The following is a 17162-nucleotide window of genomic DNA, read 5'->3' as shown; positions in this document are numbered from 1 at the left end:
AGAGATATGCCAGAGCAAATAACAAATATATTCCTGATTATGATCCAGCACTGCCATCAAATTATATACTGTATGTAGATGCCAATAGCCTCTATGGTTATGCTATGATGAAAAAACTGCCATATGCAGGGCTTGAGTGGGTCGAAGATTTCAATATTGAAGATCTTAAGGATTATGATGACAGTAACTATGGCCTGTTCTTAGAGGTTGATCTGACAATTCCTGATGATTTACACAACACATTTTCTGATCTGCCCCCAATTCCTGAGGTTGAGTGCTCACCTGGCTCTAAACAAAAGAAATTGATGATGACTCTAGAGCCAAAACAGGGTTATGTCTTATATTACAAAAACCTCCAGTTCCTAATAAATCATGGTGTCCAAGTGACCAAAGTTGGAAAAGTTTTGAGGTTCAGGCACTCAAGATGGTTGAAACCATATATTGATACAAACACAGAGCTTCGAACATCTGCAATGAGCCAATTTGATAAGACCTTGTTTAAATTGATGGTCAATTCTGTGTATGGCAAAACAATAGAAAATGTCAGAAAATATACTGATGTTAAATTAATTACTGACCCCAGCCGGAGCAAAAAATTGATAGCAAAGCCCAACTTCAATTACAGAAGAATTTATGATGAGAATATGGCACTTTTCAACATGAAAAAAACAAAGATTAAGTTTGATAACCCTATTTATGTAGGAACTGTGATATTGGAATTGGCCAAATTACACATGTTAAATTTGTTTTATAATGTGTTGAAGCCTTTTTATAAGGATCGTGTAAAACTGATGTACATGGACACAGATAGTTTTGTTCTTGATATTCAAACAGAAGATGTTTATCAAGATATAGCACAGCCTGAATTGTTTAAATATTTTGATACCACTGAACATTCAAAAATTAAACACCACAACAAAAAGGTGCCTGGCAAGTTAAAAGATGAGACACTTGGTGATGTTATTGTGGCATTTGCTGGGTTAAGGGCCAAGATGTACAGTTTTGAAACATGTAGTGGCGCTGTTGCCAAAAAGGCCAAGGGCATTGGCAGAGTGACTGTAGACAAAGAGCTTGAATTTGAAGATTACAAAAATTGCCTCAAATTATGTAACACAATCAGAACATCAGAATCCAGAATTCAGAGTGTGGATCACTTGTTGACTACAAATATTGTAAGAAAAGTGGCTCTGGATCCACATGATGATAAGAGATGAATTTTCTCATGTGGCATACATACTCTACCATGGGGTCATTGTGATTTGAAAAGTGGTAATCAATGCCCAATTACAGAGCATGATTTGAAATAAATAAACATGCCTATGAACTTATTTGGGTTCAAAAAACAGGCTATTATGGACCTGCCAACACCACAACCCTCTTCTGATATGATATCTAAACTAAGTGCTTTGTTAATTATTCATCTGAACAGCATACTTACAGATGTTGATGATGAAACAGGTAAAACATTGTACATATTTAACAATAATTTAAATCATTACCAATTACCTGTAGGTGGTCAATTGCAATTTATTACAACCCCTGAGGGTAATGTCAAGATTTCAGTAGGGAGAAATATTTATAGAATTAAGCACTCAAACATGATTTCTGGCACTGTATATACTGTTTCTGCTGGTGACTGCTTATATATTGAGGTCCCTGGATCCTATGACAAGCTTATACCTTTTTTTTATAGAATTAAGAATTAGATACTCAATAATAAATAACCACTAAAACAAAAATGCCTAATGATATATTTGGACATACAAGACATGAAGATCACAGTGATGAGATTCTGATGCTTGATGTCAGAGTCAAAAAATTAAGAAGTGATTTACAAGCTTTACAAACCACACTGAATGCCAGTCTTCAACTAGAAATTACAAATTTGCAATCACAATGCATGGACCCTCTTCTTAAAATTGATTCTGAACTCAAATTGCTGCTTCAAAAATATACTGACTTGGCCACATTGGATAATTTTCAAAGTTTAGAAGAAGCTGTAGCAGCTCTTCAAGCCAAATTTAAGACCCAGGCCACCAACTCTGAGCAATTGAAACAGCAATTGGAAGAGCAGATAAATAATGTCCAGACACAGCTCCAAACAATTGTCAAAAGCATAAAATCACAAGAAGATTTTGATCTAGTGATTTCCACTCTAAAGGAACAGATTCAATCACTCCAGATACCTAATCTGGACCCCTTTAACAATGCCATAGCCGAGGTTAAAGAAAAAATTGAGACACTTGAAAATTTTATGAACAACTTGCCATCTTCTGATGCTTTGAGTGCAATAACTCGGAGTGTTGCCAACATTAAGCTGCAACTTGAAACATATGAAGATTTTGGAAAAATTCAAAGTACCATAACCCATCTTGAGGGTACAATAGCAGCAGTGCAAAGTGATTTGACAAATGTACAAGAATCTCTAGAATCCCGCCTGCCTGGTATTGTAGACACACTTGTCAGTGTCCAGCAACAGATCACAAAGCTTGAAAACCGCAACACTGAATCTGAGCCATCTCATTTTCATCACTTGATCGATGATATCCAAACAAAACTTGAAATTTTACAACAATCAACACCCACTCAGGCAGATATAGCCCTGCTCCAAAATGCTATGCAAAATGTGGCTGATGCTTCTGAATTAAATAATGTGAAATTGGCACTTGAATCTTTGCAAAATACTGTAACAAATCTGCCTACATCACAGGAACTTAAAAATATTAAGAGAGCAGTGAATCGCATATTGAAATCAGAAGATATCAAGAATATCCAGACAGAGATCAAACAACTTACTCAGACAGTGGCCACTCTACCAACTAATCAACATATTAATGAACTGCATGCCCTGTTTGAGGATATCAGAAGACAGGTCCATGATCTTACTGCTCAAAATTCAAAATTGGCAGTTATTGAAAATTTGCAACAAATTGTAGCTAATATCAAGCAACAGCTAGGGATCATGGAATCCAATCAAGCAAATGCTCTGTCTGTTTTTGCCACCCAGCTTCAAGAGATTGTCCAACAATACAAGAAACTTGTTGTGGACATAAAAATCAAGCCAGGCCATGATGATGTTGTTAGGACCATCAATGAGCACCTTGAATCTGTAACAAGCAGATTGCTTACAGCAGAAAAAGAAATAACAGGCATAATCGAGAATCCTAAACATACAGTAATTCTTGAATTGTACAGCATCCCCAACAAAGAATATGATTCACCATTTACACCAGGTGGCAAAATATATATGCTGTCCCCTGCACAATTTTATTACCAGTTTTTTGTTGGGGGCACACTGAGACCTATCAAGATCAAATAATGGCTACAACCACAGGCACACCACTACCCTACCTTATCAATAACAAATGCTGATAACAAAGCAAAAATCACCAGTGTAGAGTTAGAGGATTTTACAGATCCCAATACATTAGAAACATCTTATGCTGAAGATGATGGCTCTCTGGAATTTCATATTCAAATAGGAGACAAATTATATTTAGAAAATCCTGCAGTATCAGCTGCTGAACACCCCATAGTTGCAATATTCCTGTTTACATATTATGTCTAGACAAATTATTGTTGATGAATTACACAGACAAGCCAGACATAATTATAAGAGACTGCCAGTAATTACAAAAGGCATAGATGATTTATGGCAGAGCGACTTGATTGAGATGGCAAGTGGACAGCTGAAAAACTTAGACAAAATCAACAAGGGCTACAAGTATCTACTTACTGTAATAGACACATTTTCAAAATTTGCCTGGGCTGTGCCACTCAAATCCAAGACTGGAAAATGTGTTACAGAAGCCTTCAGGACAATCATCAATCAGAGTGGAAGATTTGCAAACAGATAATGGCAAAGAATTTTATAATTCTGTGTTCCAACAATTTATTAAAAGCCAGTCAATACAACATTATTCGAGTTACAGTGATCTCAAGGCCTCAATTGTAGAGTGATTCAACAAAACCCTAAAAAATCTTATGTATAAACAATTTACACTTCAAGGTAATTATAAATGGCTTAATATTCTTCCAGAACTTCTACATAAATATAACAACTCGGTCCATTCCACAATCAACATGAAACCCTCTGAAGTAACTTCATCTGATGAGCAAAAATTGATCAGGACTGTTTATTATCCTAGATACCAGCCATCAACAAGAAAAGCCAAATACAAGGTGGGTGATCAAGTAAGAATCAGCAAATATAAGGACTTATTCAAAAGAGGCTTTACAAGAAACTGGAGCACTGAATTATTTACAGTGGTTCAAATTAAACCTGGGATCCTTAACACATATATAATAAAAGATCACCGAGGAGAAATTCTCAGAGGCAGATTCTATGAAGAAGAACTCAGCAAAACTAAACAGCCTGACACATATCTCATAGAAAAAATCATCCGCAGAAAAGGCAACAAGTTATTTGTCAAATGGCTAGGACTTCCAGAACACAGCTGGATCGATGCAGACAAAGTGATAATATGAGCACCTGGGATGTTATAAAAAGGCTGCCAGAACCTGAACAGCAGATTAAGAGAAATGGCAAATTGCTGCCTGATAATATTAGATGTCTTATTGTTGGGCCATCAGCTTGTGGTAAAACTACACTAATGATTGATAATTTTTTATTGGCACCCAACTGGTTAGACTGGAAAAACAGGCACTTGTATGTTTTCTCTAAGAGCTTGGAACAATTAAAATATCAGCAGCTGATGAAGCTATATGATGGACTGGATATTGCCACTTTTGAATCAGATGTTAAGCCACTTCATGAATGTCTCGATAATTCTGTTGTTGTGTTTGATGACATTATACTGGATAATCAAAACAAGGTTAGAAATTTCTTTACACAGGGCCGACACAAAAACATTGATTGCTTCTACCTGGCACAGACTTTTTCAAAAATACCGAAGCAGCTGATCCGAGACAACAGCAATTTTATATGTGTGTTTCATCAAGATCATACCAACCTCAAACACATACATGATGAATATGTAGGTGGGGACTTGAGCTACAATGATTTTTCCAAGTTTTGCAGTAGGTGCTGGAATCAAAACAGTTATGGGTTTGTCACAATTGATATGACAAGAAAACCCAATAGTGGCAAATACAGAAATAAAATCAACAATTTTCTAGACATTGAAACATATATAAATAACCATGAAAAGGCCAATCATTGACGATCTTAAATTAAGAGATTATCTTGTAAAAAGATTTAAGGGATGGAAATCAGAGAACCGAGGAATCTATGAACAACACAAGCAAACAGAACAGCCTATTATTGATGCTATTAGTGAATTAGGTAAAAATATCAAAACTGTTACAGAGCAAAATCAAAATTTGATCACAGAGCTTGTACCTGTAGCTGCAAGGAACATATTAGATTATCCAATCACCCCACTTTCTAGTATTCATACACCTAGTCCTGTTGCTCCTCGAAGAATTGAAGCTAGTCAGGATCCTATTGAATTGGGTCTTCTTGCTCAAAAATATTTAAGTACACCTAAAGACAACAAAGATGAGGTCTTTGGCTTATATGCTGACACAGAGCGTGATGGTAGCATCATACATAGAATTGGCAATTTCAGAGTAACATTTATGGGAGATGATATAATTGTATATTCAGAATCTCATCTTGGAGAAAGAGGTGCTTTTGTTAAATATCCCGGCACACCTGCGTTGTGGGAACTGATGACTAGGAAGAGACCTGGCAACTATACAGATCAAGATTATGAGCATTACAAAGAAATATTAATAAAATCAGATGCTCTATACCAGAACAATGATCCCACACAAAAAAGAGTCAAGTCTAGCAGTGGAGCAAAATATAACAATTTAATCAAGCCCATATGGTCACAGATCAAGACTGGCAGTGGAATCAAACAATACAACACCCTGCCTAAAGAATTTGTCTGGGTTGATGATGTCAGGAAACTTGTAGATAGGTTATTGGTGATAGCTGGGGAGGAAAATGCTGGCAACCACAATTTTTACAATGAAAAGGTTGGAATTATGGACATGATAAGCACCAAATTGTCTAATTTTATAGTGAATGACACTAAGGGGATTGGATATCTTATAAAAATTATTAATACTCTACCACCTAAATTTTTGAATATTTCTGAGGGCCGGGGACTGGTTAATGACATTATAAACAAGCTGCCATTTGAACTATACATTCCAGGCTATCAGTATTGTGGTCCAGGCACAAAATTGGAGCATAGATTAAACAGAGGTGATCCTGGTGTTAATCCCCTAGATGCTGCTTGTAGAGACCATGACATAGCATACAACACACATTCTGATCTTGACAAGAGACATGTTGCAGACAAAAAATTAGAAGAGGCTGCATTTGGTAGATTTGTAAGCAAAGATGCTTCTTTGAGTGAGAGAATAGCAGCATTGGGAACCACCATAGCTATGAACACCAAACAAAAACTGGGGTGGGGGTTGTGAATATATATATATAATAAACCTAGGATGAAGGCCAAGGGTGTTATGTATCAAATACCTTATGCAGGTCTTAAATCTCTTAAAACTATTGATAGTCTTTTAACCAAAAAGCAGCGCAAGAAAAAAAATTCTTGTATTGCCAAGGGCCATGGTATGAAATTGTTGCTTAGTACCCCCCAATTAAAAAAATTACAACAATCCAGGAAAAAATCACATGTGGGGGTTTCATATTTACTATCCCGGCCATCTTAGCAGCACTTGGGGCTGTTGGGAGCTTGGCTGGGGGATCAGCTGCCATAGCAAAAACAGTAATAGATGCCAAGAAAAATAGGGCAGAATTAGATGAATTGAAGCGCCATAACCTGGCCATGGAGAAACAAGGCAAAGGTGTTAAGAGAGCCATGAATAAGTTTAAGAAAAACAAGAGCCGCTTACAAACCAAGATATTGAAGCTTTAATCAAGCCACTGGGCATCAAAAATTTTAGAGGTGTGTACATGTCTGATTCTTTACCAGAACAACCACTCAACAAAGAGTGTGGCATTGTTAATTTGGATAAGTACAAAAATCAGGGCACTCACTGGATTTGTTATCTTAAATATTTAAAAGATGAGGCATTTGTGTTTGATTCATTTGGAGGTGTTCCACCTGAAAATTTAGTAAAATATCTAAAATCCACTAATCTTTATTACAATAATGCCCGTGTTCAAAATTTCAAAGATGTTAATTGTGGACATTTGTGTTTATCTGTTCTTAGATATATGTCTCAAATAAATAAACCATCAATTGAAAATTTTCAAAAAGCCCTGAGGTATCTGAAACATCATGGGGGTATTCCATCTCACCAGCCAAAATTCAATATTGAAACTCAAATTACATGATGATATAGTGTATCCCAAAACAATAGCTCTCAGAGCATTTTATGGCATGTACTTGATCCCTAATATTACACACCACAACAACAAAATTGCAGTAGGGGATCAAAAAATTGTCATCACTCCAGGGCAATATAATCTGTCCACTCTAAATGCTCAATTACCCAGAGGTATAGTATTAACTCAAAATTCTGTCACTCACAGAGTAGAGATTGTATCTGCTACAGAAACAGTGGATCTGGGTACTATAGGAGAGCTGTTAGGCTTTGAGAACAACACAAAACTTGAACCAGCCATCAAACACACTACTATTAATATACCTAAATTCTTAGCAATAGAGACTCTGAATATTCACTGTAATGTGGCCGAGGGTATGATCACCAAATCAAATGGCATAGGCACTCACAAACAAACTGGCATCATTGCAACATTTAAACCTAATTCTGAATTTATGGAGCCAATCATGTACACTCCATCCCCAACATTATATTTTCCTTTGTGCCATAATAGAATAGATTATATTGAGTTGATGGTCACTAATGAAAAAGAAGAAATAGTTGATTTTGCTGGAGCCACAACAACTGCTATCATAGAGATTAATATTTAAATAAAAATACATACAAAAAAATGGAAAATATTGAGAGTTATGAGCTACAATCATTCCCCCCAAACAGGAGGACATTTGCAAATTTAAATCAACCCAACACAGAAATTGAGGTTGATCTTGATGTAGGGGATGGCTTTATACACCCCCACAGAGCAGATCTATACATCAAATTTGATGTTGTAAAGCTCGATGGAACAGATTATCCGGCAAATTCAAATATAAGATTGGTAGACTATTTTGTGCCGCATCTGTTGTCTGAAATTGAGATCAGAAAACATGGTGTTGTTATAAACAGAGTGGATTATCCCGGCATTACCTCCACAGCTTTGGCCACACTAAAATTATCCAAAACCGAGGCTTCTTACTACAAAATAGGTGGATTTGAGGCTGGTGATAAAATTATATCTAAGAGCCACACAATGCTGTTCCCCATGCGCCTGTTGCCAGGATTCTTCTCAGATTACAAAGATATTATGTGGAAGGGTGGTTTAAGAATCACATTTAGAAGAGCTGCCAATGATAATAATGCTTTGATGAGGTACAGTACATTAAACTCTACAGGGGAAGCTCTGCCTAATACCCTACCTGATGAGGGCAAGTGCCTTATTCAGACTATGGAGCTAAGAATCCCGGTTGTTGAATATGAAGCCAGTTATGCTCTTAAATACAAAGCAGATATAATAAAAAATCCACAGATTCCTTTACAATTTTATACATATGAATGTGTACAGAAGCCTGCCGCTGGTACTTATTATGAGTTTGATGCTACAAATTCATTCTCCAGTATACAATATGACATGCCGGATTTTGTGGTGGTACTGTTTCAGACTGGAAGACACAATAATCAGGAAAAAAATTCAAGTAAATTTGATAGCTGCAACATCAAGAACATATATCTTAAAAATGGCAGAAATGAGGTGTTTCCTAGAGAAAATTTTAATTTTAACATGTCCAAGGATGATTTCCTCAAATCATATGAAGCATTTACAGCATACAAAAGGGTCACTACTGGCAATACCGACATGTATTACACACCAGATGAATTCAAAGCACAGAGACCCATGTTTGTCATCAACACTTCAAAAAGGAAACAAGTTGTGGTTAATGACAGGACAAACATTAAAATTATCTGTGAATTCCATGATACACTCCCTGATGACACCATATGTAGTGTTATTCTCATAGGTGAAAAATCATATGATTATGATGTAAGAAATGAGAGAGTCACAGAACAATTCTAGAAGATTTTTGCATATTACCGGACCGGAAGTAAATATAAATGGGTGTGGGTGGGTGAGAGTGGCTTTTTGCCTTAACTTTAAGTGTAACCAAAACAAAATCAAGGGGGGGGCATATTTTTGACAAGTTTATAGACAACAATCTGGCAGATGCAGCTTTTACACACATATGCAAGTCTGTCTGAGGGGGGTTCTTTATTTCTACAGTAGAATTCAAGATTCTTGGGATTTTGACAGAAAAACACACTATAAACAATAAAATCATATGGGTACTTGACATAATTTTAAGTGTGGGCAAATCTGTCTGAGGGGGGTTCTTCTTTTCTACACTAGGATTCAAAATTCTTAGGATTAAGAGCATATCACACTTGAAGAATTGGGGCTTATAGGCATCTTGGCATAATTTTAAGTGTGGGCAAATCGGGCTGTTTAATCATATGAGCTCTTCTTTTCTACGCTATAAGTATCCTCATCCTATATACTTTTATACTACTGTATATGGAAACTGTGCAGACAATAAGGTTATTATTGAATTTGATGTAACAAGATCGTTACTCATTATTGACATGTATATCGGTATTTAGTATTGTGATTATTGTATGTCACTTTTCTACCTCTTTAGGTTATTCATGGGGTGAGGATGAGTACTTATTTGATGACAAAGTTTGTTTAAAGTACAGTACCGGGAGTTGAGAAACTGATTAAAGTGGAATCCGAACCACTGTGAAATATTCCACAACCATGGTTGGAACAGGATCCCTTGATTACAAGAAGAAGATGCCCAGTAATTTGATGAAATACATTAAAGTACACAGAAAAACATTCCTTGCAGAGAATTCGGACCTAAATCCTTTAGCATGGTAGTGTGCTAAGCTCATCACTCCATCAATGGAGGTATCGAAATTACGCTGTTTATATCGCTTTCAATTGTACCAAGTATTTTACTGGTATTTCATTTTGATTTGTTAATTAATTGGCACAACTTACTTGCATGGTTAAATTAATCGCGATGGGGTATGGTGATGGAAGAAGAGATGTAGTGGAATCATACGTGGTCCTCATCAAGGTACCATCCCAGTATTTCTCAAGAGTTGGTGATGACAACTACTGAGACATATCGGGATTTGAACTTGCGAGCTCAAGTCTATCACGATAACCATTCACTCATATTTATTCGATAAGTAGATGTATGATCAAAATATAATTTATATAGGGTGACCCAAACACGTGACCGAAATATACTTTAATAACAACACTTTCGGTTACTTTCCACTGGAACATTCTGTACTTATAAATTCAGTTTAAGAAGTGAATGAGGGACGAACTGACACACAGAATAAAATAAAATGCCATTGGTAATTATTCTGGCCACGCTTTCAGTCGCCACAGCGTCGTTAACGTTGAACTTTCTCGTCAGCGCTGGGAGAAAGACAAAATGACAGGGAGTTTCCAAATTTAAGTTGTAAAAATGATTATCGAACGAAATTATAAGCAATTATGACTTACCTTGCCTGTACTTTTCTTAGCTGAATGTTGTGATGTCTCAAGAAGTGTTCGTTAACTTCTTCGAGGGCAAGGTCGACCGCAGGGCCGCAACGTTCAAGGTCAAAGGGCGAGTCCAGCCTGGAGGCCATGAGCACACCCACATTGTAAACGGTGAGGTTGTTCTCGCTGTCCGCACACAACGGGTTAAGGGAGGCAAGGAAGGTCAAGATCACTGAACAGACACTGACGATTTTTACGTTCTTCATTTTCTGTTTACAACGTGCGGTTATTAGCTTTAAAAGTTTGCGACGAAACGCGGATAACGTTTTTTTCTCTCCCTCCTAACAGAAGCGGAACTTCATTTACGGCGCGTACTCCTGGCAATTTTCCCGCGACGCGGAGAAAATCTGCGCGAGTGGGTGACTGCCGAATTGCTACTACGAGACACGCCGTATCATCCGGCAGAGTGCTGGACCGGCTCGGGAGGACTTGCGCCGCGGATGCATCAGGACGTCGCCATGGCAACGGGATGGGAATTGGAGAAAGAGAAAATGCATTTACCAGTGTTGCCAACGCGTAAGTTAGTCACAAGTTGCAAAAGTTCTGGAGAGAGATTTCTAGTTTCCTCCTCTGTGAAATTCCTGTCCTCAACTTTTACGGCTTTTGTACAATCAATTATGTGTGTGTGTGTATGTATATAAATATATATATATATATATATATATATATATACTAATATGAGCATGTGTGCGTTTGTGTGTGTATAATCAATAAGACCCGTATTTTTATGTAGGCAAACAGTGGCGGCGATTGGGTTCCAAAACCGGGGGGGCAAAGACAATATATATTCCCATTGTAGATGAAGTTTAGCATAGTGCGGGGGCAAAACTGGCGAAAATTTGGGGGCCTCCCCTTAATTGCCGCCACTGTAGGCAAAGCATGCGAAATACGTACATAAATATGTAGATAAATTCTTTGAAATATGTAAATATACTGAAATGTGTAAAAATATATAAGTACACGGTGTACACAAAGTTTCTGACACGTTTCGGTTATCAATAAATTAGAAATTGATGAAGATACAAATAAATTGTTGGCAATGATATATATATAAACTCAAAACGTTTTACGTCCTATGTCAGTACACTTCTATAAGTGCTTCTTTTGTCACGCGGAAAATGTCAAGACGATAATCGATTTCTTCCGCACGTTCGGGTCAGCATGCCGACATCCACGTTGGCTATCTCGTTGTTTATTCCGGCTTTGAGTTCATCAATGTTCATAACTTTTGTAAGGTTCGTCATCATTGTTCGTCGTGTTTTGAACGAATACTTTCCGGGAAGATGGATTTTACTTGGTGGTCCGATTCCTTAACCCCAAAGGTCACCCGGTACAATCCCATTGGATTTTTTTTCTGTGGGAATATGTGGCAGACATTGTCTTAAGGAAAAAGCTCGACAAAAGAAGCACGTATAGAAGTTTACTGATACAGTACCTAAAACGTTTTGAGTTTATCTTTCTATATTTGCCAACAGTTTATTTGTATCTTCATTAATTTCTAATTTATTGATAACCGAAACGTGTCAGACACTTTAAGTACACCCGGTATATTAAAATATGTAATGTACGTTTTATTTCTCATTTCTGAAATTATTTCTTGGTTCGTGGAAGGAAAAATGTAATTATACTAAATTAATTTCTCATTATTTATAGGTTTTTAAAAGTTATCTTGAAAATGAGGACTAAAAGTGGTAAACGTTGTAAGTGCCAAAAGCGAAAGTGTTGGGAAATCGCATCTTTCAGCACATCAGCCCGCAAGAACGTTCACACTAGTGACATCTTTACACACCCTTTGAACTACTTAGAGGGCTACTACTCGCATTTCACGTTTACCACATTATAAAGCATGGCACATTTCACAGTTTAACGTGGAAAACGGTGTTTGAATTATTGTGGCACTTACAGCGTTTACCGATTTTAGTCTTCAAATAATGATATTTTAGAGAAGTGCTAAATTATATTTAAAAATTCATAAACTCATATCGTGAATGACAACAGTTTTGAGGATTGTTTCCAGATGTTTTTCACCGCGAAAGATAGATTAAAATTTGTACAATGTAGAGGAATCTTCTTATTGAATAAACAAAATGGTTTGTCAGGCAAGAAATGAAATGTACATTTAAAAATGTAACAATACATTATTTTTTAAAGAAATGAAAAGTGCTTCTGTTTCAGTACATACCATGTCATTGTAATGTACAATGAACCACTAAATACATTTTGGGAGATTTTTTTTTTATATATAAATGAAGAAATCAAAGTTTGAATGTTCGTCCGACACTTGTCCTTACTCAATGAAAAACTAGAAAATTGCCCAAATACCGCATTTTATGTTAAAATATGTAAAGTAAATATGTAATAAATCTCAAAAAATGTAAAAATATGTTACATAAAATTCACATATAAATGGTTCATAATACCGTAATTTGTATTTTTACTTGGCTCACGTACAAAGGATTTTTTTAAAATTACAAATAAATGACGTATTTTAGACGAGCCCTCGTACTTGAACACCTTTCCGAAATGGGGGTAGAAAAAAAAATATGTCTCATGGGTGCGAAATAGGTAATAAATTCCGTGGTACTAAAAGGGGTTTGGATTCCAGATGTAATTGTTTTATTTTTTTATTTTTTTTTGTTATAGGCCTCTTATGTCGCTTTCTACCTCTTTACGCTAATCGCGACGATGAGGATCATCGGCAAGTACACCAAGCTGATTAAGGGACATTCATATAGGAACACTCATGCCCATACTACGATTCGTATCTAGAAAGAGATCGTGCACTCAGTGCTCGACCACAGAGGCGACTTATATTCTAGATATCTGTGGTGCTACATAAATATAATGTGTTTTTTTTCTTTCCGTGCCTTGTGCACATATATTACGGATGCATTGATTTCAGACCACATCAATTCTTCAAATGATAACAGAAAATTGATCTTCAATTTTCATGTGGTGACTCAACTAATTTTCAGAGACTGTGCCATTCCTTGTTTCCCCACCCTACCCACGCATCACCTCCCTTGTTTAGTCCTGTAGTCTGAGTTAAAAGGAAACAGGTGCTTGTCCGCATTGGTACCTGTGGATTAAAATCAATCGATCTTTCTCGAATTCAGTTCACCTGACGGACAACATCGCATCAACCCTTGCGAAGCCTCACAATGGTAGAAGCGACGGAAGCTTTGTGCAACGTATTCAGTTCCTACAAGAATATGTGGAAAGGTAAGAATCTTTCATGTTTATTTGTCTCATTTATTATTAGTAGGAGACGGATTTTTTGCCCTTTCATTTTTTAATACTTTGTAGTGAAACATAAGGTTTCATATTTGTTTCATGTTCTTTGGAGCCTGATAAGCCATTGTTGTAGTTCCTATAAATATTTATTTTGAGGTTTACTGCCAGTTTTGCACAATCATGCCTACAAAATGACTTTACGGGTATTTTTTGTTTGTGTCCACCTCTCTGCACAGCAAACTCTGGAAGGAAATATCTTGTTTGTGTTCCTTCATCAATTTCATCTAACCATCATCATTGTCGAGACTGCCAAAAGTAGTAGAAAAGTGAACCAAAACAAGGAATATAGAACACCAAAGGTTTAATTTAATAATTGTGCAATAGGAAAGACAATTATAGCAAGTTCATGTTCAGGACATATTTTTGGTATCTTTTTTATTTCATAGTGCCTTTTTAAGTGCCTAGTTTCATCATTTTGGTGCCTATTTCCATGCCTATAAGTGCCTTTAATACTACCTTAATTAGTGATAAAAACATTCTTATCAAGACAACAGAAAATGTTTGGTGAAGTTTTAAAGGATTCATCTAATTCTTCCGAAATTGAAAATTCTTTCGAAATCATTTGGTACGTTGACATGAATGAATACACACATATACTGTAAAATATGTTTTCAAATTGCAACGTCCTCCGGTTGGACACCAGTCGTCACAAAGTTAGTCCACTACTCCTTTTTTCGGGAACGTGAGGATCTTAGTAACTCATCAGGGCTTGCTGGTTAACAAGTATAACAACACCAATATCTGAAAATATTCACTGTTGTAGGCTCACACATGCATATGCATTTTTCTATTGTATAAGGTTACAAACCGTATACATATAGATAGTCCGTTTCTCATAAAACTAACAATTAAAGCACTAGAACTTTCAAACTAACTTTGTGCAATTCACTCACAAGTCGCGAAAGTCCAATTACATAATTAGTTTCTTACTTTCAACTTATCGGCAAGAACATAACTCGTAAACCGAAAACTGTTCTTAAATTCTCACCGTTACCAAGTTTTTGTTTATTCCTCCCCTTCTTTTGTCCAACGACACAACCCGTTGTTAGTTGAAAATATCCAGGCGGGTTCATAAACTTCCTCTGCCGAGATGGAAGAATGACGTCAACATGAACAGATTATGACGTATTTGAAAACATATGAACAAGTTTCAATAACAACTTTACCAGTCGGTGATAATCTGAACATTATTTGAAATAACACACATATTAAAAATCTTAACATTTTATAAATATAAAACCTTAAACACTCAGGTTCGTTACAAAATCTAATCCCGCAAGCCAATGTTACAAACTAAGGATCATGTAAATCTGAGCTAGAGTGTTGGACATGGGCATTGTGTATTTTTCTAATAACCATTCAACCTCATCATGGAATTAATTGAAAAATATAAAAAAGTGGCGTTAGATAACCAAACAAAAACATGTGATGAATTGCACAATGAGCATCCGCAATAGCGGTTACGATATAGACTTGTATTGTCAAGGCGGCCATAATGCCCCGAACTTTGTATCAATCTCATCACTCAAGGTTCATCTTTACTTTAACCTTCATAGAACAACGCTAATATTCAATTAGATATTAAATATAATAATTATTTAAATAAGTGTGGTGCAATATGGAATCAAATTTAATTTTGATCAAGTTTGATCATTTATCTCAAATTATAACTTATAACTCAGACCAGGCACGCACCCAGGATTTTTTGAGGGAAGGGCCAGACCCGAAAATGTTGATATATATATGTATAGAGATAGAGAGAGAGAGAGAGAGAGAGAGAGAGAGAGAGAGAGAGAGATTACAAAATAGTTCAAATACTAGGTGTTCCACAAATTAACAACGTTTTCATTTTTTTTCTAATTTTCTTATACCAGCGCCATTGAAAAGTAATGATAATTCTATGTTTAGAAAATAATATATTTATAAATTAAATGTTGCGTATTAGCAATTATTATTACAATAACGAACATGTATAAATGTGAGTTAACAAGAAAATAGTAAAAAGACGTATTCGCATCACGTTAGCATCATTTCGAAACAAGTCGGGACAGGGATTAGAAGTAACATATTGCCCTGACTAAATCAGTGAATCGGACGTCTCGTAGCCTTGCATCAATGATTATAAAACTAAAACTACGCAGTAGTACAGACTGCAGACTTCTACACAACAAACACATTCATTTATGCAAGAACAAAATTGAATTTTTTACAAATTTGAAAAATCGTCGATGTCATTTTCGTAGCTTTTGATAGGTTCACATTTAAATATTTCATTGTTCGAGGGTGGGGGGTTCGAGGGGCTTGGCCGCCATGAGCCCTCCCCTGGGTACGGGCCTGACTCAGACTATTGATATATATATATTTATAACAGCTTAATTTTATCGAGTAGAATGCTCTTTTGGTTGGTATTTGCATGATGAATTATGAGGATAAAAACTAAGCCTAGCTTCCACTTTCTAATATCATGGAAAAATATCAACCAAAGATCTTGCAAATAAACACTGATCAACAGACGGTGCAGATGGTTCTTAATCCATTACATGTTGGATGATTCGGATGAACGAAGAATTGATCATCTTAGCGTAAATATAAATTAAGAAGTACGAACAGTAAAAGTGGCAGCAAACTGTGTGAACAAATCATTGTTCAAATCGATCTTCCAACACCATACAACACACTCAATTTTCAAATTTCATTTGGAAAATGAAATTATATTTACTCAGAAGTGTGTGTGGAGCAAGTTTGGACACATGCTCTGTTTCGGGAAACTGTGAAGCTAGAGAACAAAAACAAGTCTCTACACAAGTGGTGACTAGAAGGCTCGACCAATGAACGCGTGAGAGGAGAAGCGAATGGAACACCAACAGTTTGCAGCAGCGCGCACTGAATACGGCAATTAAAATTGTACAATGTATTACCAATTACTATTAGCTGTCAAAAATTTGGGCCTCGTAACCCAGTTATATTAAAATATCCAATTACTTGACTCGGAAATCAATCTAAATTTTTAACCACTCAAAGCATTAATTCGATTGAATATATTTTCCCAGAGGCCTCCCCGATGGCGCAGTGGTAGCGTCGTCGTCTTGTAATCAAGGGGTCCCGGGTTCGATACCCGGTGCAGGCACATAGTGGTACGGATCCTACT

The sequence above is a fragment of the Lepisma saccharinum genome, chromosome 1 (assembly GCF_977018435.1).
Source record: "Lepisma saccharinum chromosome 1, izLepSacc3.1, whole genome shotgun sequence".
NCBI lineage: Eukaryota > Metazoa > Arthropoda > Insecta > Zygentoma > Lepismatidae > Lepisma > Lepisma saccharinum.
The sequence above is the reverse complement of the archived record's forward strand: the minus strand, read 5'-3'. Positions refer to the sequence as shown.